This window comes from Papaver somniferum, chromosome 6 (genome assembly GCF_003573695.1).
Source record: "Papaver somniferum cultivar HN1 chromosome 6, ASM357369v1, whole genome shotgun sequence".
Classification (NCBI taxonomy): Eukaryota; Viridiplantae; Streptophyta; class Magnoliopsida; order Ranunculales; family Papaveraceae; genus Papaver; species Papaver somniferum.
In genome coordinates this window covers 155372012-155377013 of record NC_039363.1, presented here as the reverse complement: position 1 = coordinate 155377013, position 5002 = coordinate 155372012, and the positions used below count along the sequence as shown (strand labels likewise).

At 35.1% G+C, this 5002-nt stretch overlaps 1 long non-coding RNA gene across 2 annotated transcripts; it reads right to left on the bottom strand.

The window, feature by feature from the left end:
* Positions 1 to 962: 962 nt before the first annotated feature.
* On the bottom strand, positions 963 to 3737 carry LOC113289863. 2 transcript variants are annotated; one of them, XR_003331171.1, is made up of 2 exons: positions 1339 to 3737; positions 963 to 1134 (listed from the first exon to the last, which is right to left on the bottom strand). It is a non-coding gene; the product is annotated as an uncharacterized LOC113289863 (long non-coding RNA). The 2 variants fall into 2 exon arrangements; XR_003331172.1 differs by having other exon boundaries at positions 963 to 1128.
* Positions 3738 to 5002: the final 1265 nt, after the last annotated feature.

The following is a 5002-nucleotide window of genomic DNA, read 5'->3' as shown; positions in this document are numbered from 1 at the left end:
TCCTGGTTGATTTAAGAGGCGTCCTCTATAAACCTAGTTTTCCTTTGAGAAACATATTCAGGTCTACGATTGAAAGAATTTGCTTTGGAGATTCGTGAAGCTAGGTCCGACTATCTTTACCTTGATAATTCGTGTATCGTGATCTTGTTTTTTTATTATCGAGGTTCTCGTAATCTCTTTCAACTGATGAGTGTGTAAACACGTCGTTTTTGTGTCTTAATTTATATTTGTTTAGTTTTTCATTTTGTACAATTTGATGATTTTTGTCTAGTTTTGCAGAATTTTGAGAAATAATTTTCTAGCCACAATAGTTACCGCTTATCTGAGTACACAAATTTTCATGGCTTATGGAAGTCAACATACGGGACAAAAATGCCAATCTTAAACTAATGGACCAAAATTGCAGCAGCAGTAAATCAAAAGTCCATGTAATCATTTGGACTTATGCACTAACAGCATGTTTGTTTTTTCGTCTATGTAGAGGCTAACCTCTATTAGCCTCTATGTAGTGGTGGGTCCCGTTTATATTGGTGTTTGTTTTTTCCACTACCTCTACATAGATAGAGGCCAATCTCTAATTTATATAGAGGAAATCAAATAGCACCAATGAGGTGCTATCTTTGAGCCTCTACCTCTATTAAACCTTCAAATGACTAATATATCCTCGAATAAACTTATAATGTCCAAAAATAATTCCTTAATTTAAAATCTAAATTTTCTCCTGTTTCAAGAAAAGTGATACTTTCGCCCGTTTCAGAAAAAGGGATATTTTCGCGTTGTTTCAGAAAAAGTGATATTTTGCTCCGTTTCAGAAAAAGTGACACTTTAGCCCCGTTTCAGAAAAAGTGATCATAGCGCCTCCTAAGCTAGTAGCTGACTAATCCAAGAGATTAGCTAAATAAGAGGCATTAAAAATCTAAATCATTTACTTAAACATTCAATTAATAAATCTGCTACAAAACTTAACCCAAAACTAGCCCCGCTTAGAAATATACATATACAAGAACTTCTCTTAAATGATACATATACAATAGTCATTTGGTTTGCAAACATAATAAATATAGCAGAACTTAACTAATTAATGAAGTCAACTCCTCGAAGCTTCCGCTGCGCAACTCTGATCTGTCTCTGAAACTAAAAGTGGGAATGGGTGAGCACATCATCCCTAAAAGGGGTGTCCCGTAGGAATAACATTTAACTTTTAAGTAATCATTAGCATGATTTGGAAAAAAATACATGTTTTTCCAAATATTAAAAGACAATCAAACCACTTAAATAAACAATCATTGTATATGGACCTAAACTCCTTCTTTAATTTCTGCAGTGACATTTACACACCTGATAACTTTCTGTGACGACATTTACACGTCGTAATATTGATGGCCGTACCACCTAGATAGTCTGTGGGTGAATGTACACACCCGTAATATTGATGCCAATTCCACACCGTATAAAGCACAAAAGTAAAATAACGAAGGAGCGTATCCGATATACCATAGTTGGATTCTCATTTCCCAAAGACAATCATGAAGACAAGCGAAGCATTACAATTCCTTTCCAAGCAATGGAAAGATTAAAAGAATCAATAGTATTTTCGAAATTTAAAATAAACAATGCATGGAATACACAATTAGGCAATGCATGAGTTTGTTAAACAAAGACTTTTATCAAAGAAACAACATCAATGGTTACAAAAGAGTTAAAGTATTCCCACATCTTTTGATGACAATCCACGCCTACCTCGAGATCCACGATCCACTGGTTCATCCTTTGAATCGATCGTCGTTAATACAGACTAATTGTTAATCACACAAGCACTCTAAAAATTTATCCAAAAGGATCATACAAGGCTCATACATAATCTCATACAAGCTCCAGTTATATGCTAAGTGAATTATCTAAGGTTCTAAGTCCATTTATGGTTCTACACCTTTTATTTATCTATCTTTAGCATATTTAAGAGTTCCTAATTAAATTAGGTTGATTCTAAAAGTCATTAGTTAAGTCTTAAAAATATCTACAACCTTATATAAGAAACCAAATGTTAATTCAGACCGCTAAGGTATATTATATATTCATTTGGAAAACTGACTATAAGCCCAAGTTCACTAAACCAAGTCCATTACACGAGGCCCATTCCACCTAAGTCAACTAACTGTCAATAACAGTCAGAGGTCAATTAACAGTCAACTGTCAGGAGGTCAAGGTCAAATCAACTGAATCCAAGGTTCACTGAGTCAAATAGGAAATAGGTGAGTTAACTCAGTCAGTAAAAATGATTCAGATTAAACATGCCAAGACTAAAGCATAGAGCAACACATAACAGACTAAAACTCAAATAACGCATTTCTAACTCTCATTGCAAGTGAACACAACTTAAAGATCTCTTCTCTGCCTTGTAATTCTAAAACTTCTAATTACAACACTAGAATCCGTTTGTATCATTTACACCTGTAATTGCTTTCCATTTCATTACTCTTACACCAACTCAGTTATTTCAATTTCATACATCTAAACTTCATCTCATACAACACTAACTTCAAAGTCACAATCTTCATATCTGTAATACTAATACCAGCTCCATTTAATACCATGAACCCCCCACAGTTTATTCATAATCTTTGACTGCAACTCAATTGCATTCCATATCACCCACACCCACAGTTCAACTCCACTTCCAACACCAGTTCACAAAACTTTCCATCTCTAGATACAACACATCCTAATCAACACCACCAGCACACCAGTTCAGCTGAATCAAAATATCCTCCTCAGCACTTTCAATCCAAATGAAACACTCTCAGCATTGTCGTCTTCTTAGCTTCACTCCACTCCATCCATAATGGCGGCACTATACTCAAGTTAACAGCACCAACCTTTACTTCATATTCTCACTAGCTGCCTCGCATATTGAACCCCAACAACTTCTTTGTTACTTTACCAATAACATGGATCACAATCACAAATCTATTAACTCTTACTCAAATACACCCATTTATCTAATCACTGCCAATTCCATGAACTGTAGTCAAGCAAGCCATTCACATAATCCAGTTCAACACCAACAACTTCACTTGTACAACCAAATCATCTACAACTCATCCAAATCACTTCATTACAATTTAAGTAATAATACCAACTTTCCTTCATTGTCCTGCACCAGCAACCAGGTATCAACACCATACTGACTCATTTCATGTCCTGTAATCAGTTCTCTGTAATTCAACCTACAATCATCAACCCCATTGAAACAACAACAGACCCATCTTCATATCATCTAACCTTAATTCGATTCACATCTCAATTCTACCATCTTCTAAATTAAAAACCCTAACTTCTGATTCTTCTTTGGAAACCTGAATTAAAACCCAACCTCAATCTAGTTCATCTTCTTCATCAGCAGCAACCGAACCAATGAACTTAATTCATACGAACCCTAATTTCAGATTTGATTAACTAAGAAACTAAAATTAAATTCCATAAACCTATCTATACTTCAATTAACAGCAAACCCACTCTATAATTAATCAAAACAGAACGATTTCATAAAGAAACATCAATCAATTTGAAACCTAATTACCTGTTTTCGATTCATTATCAAAAGCATCTCCTTCTTCAAAGTTTCACAGAACAGTCACCCCTTCTTCATCTATTAAACTAGATAATTGTTTCCCCTAAGTTTCTTTTTGATTTCACGGCTTCAGAAAAGACTCCAGAATCGCCAGAGAGAAAAACGAAGAAGAAGAAGAAGAAGAATATAAGAAGAAGAAAGAAAGAGAAGAAGGAATAAGAATAATAAGAGAAATGATCTCTCTTCGACACGTATTGATGATGAGGCAAACGAGATTTAATAAGGCACCCAAGAAAAGGATAAGGGCAGCTCGGCGATTTAAAAGAGAAATAACAATTTTACGCTTCATTCATATCTGATGATATCTTCTTCGTCCGGTATCCGAATGACACGTTCGAGTAGTCCATCTCACATAACTTTTCGATATCTATTCAACGGTACTAATTTTGTATCTAAATCGTTGTTAGATTAATTCCTACTAATTAACGTCCGGGTTAAACTAATCGAGTTATTAGCAGCTAAGACCTTCCTTAACTAGTCTAATAGCGTTGACGAGATTGAGGGTCTTTACATTATCCCGGCGAAAAGTCTTTCCCGAGATTTTTGCTGGAGTTTGTAAACTCTGCCCGGTTGCTAAAGTCCGCGAACCTAGTGTGCAAACTTAAGAAGGTTATATATCTGAAGATGATTTCTGAACTTAAACTTATAAAGACTAAGAAATGCAATTTGCAAACCGTGGCTATAAAATTCATGAACCGATTTGGTGAATCAAATCATCTTTTCTTCAATTGTGTCTTGTGTAGTACATAAGATTTCCTTGCAATTGAACAACTCTCTAACTAGTTTATTTGAATCATTTGAACTAGTTATGGTGAAGAAGAATATGGTTGGTATGAAATGCTCATATGGCTAACCTTTTGGTTAACTATTTTTGAACCAACAATGTACACGTTTGGGTACGGTTAACAAACCTAGAAGCATGCATTTCATTTGTGTATAACAAGCTAAGTTTTCGATCTAACGGTTGAGAAATATTAGCTTGAATCTAAATCAGGTTTTCATCTAACGGTGGATATTGTTTGCTTTGTGACCAAGGCGAAACCCTGATTTGAAAGACTATATTAGGGGAAATCTAGCAACTCTGCAAAACTAATCCCCACACTTCACGCGTGATACTAGTTTTCGTGCTAGAGTCGTTTCTCCTTTAACCTTTGGTTTTCTTCTTCTAAAACCAGGTTAACGACTTAAAGACTTCATTGGGATTGTGAAGCCAGACCGATACTACTTTTATCGTAGTTGTGTGATCTGATCTTGCATCTTCTATCGTACGAGTACAATCAGATTGATTGGAGTGATATTAATATCTCCGATAGGAAAGATGTAAAAAGTAGTCACAAACATCTTCGTCTTATTGTTTGTGATTCCGCAACA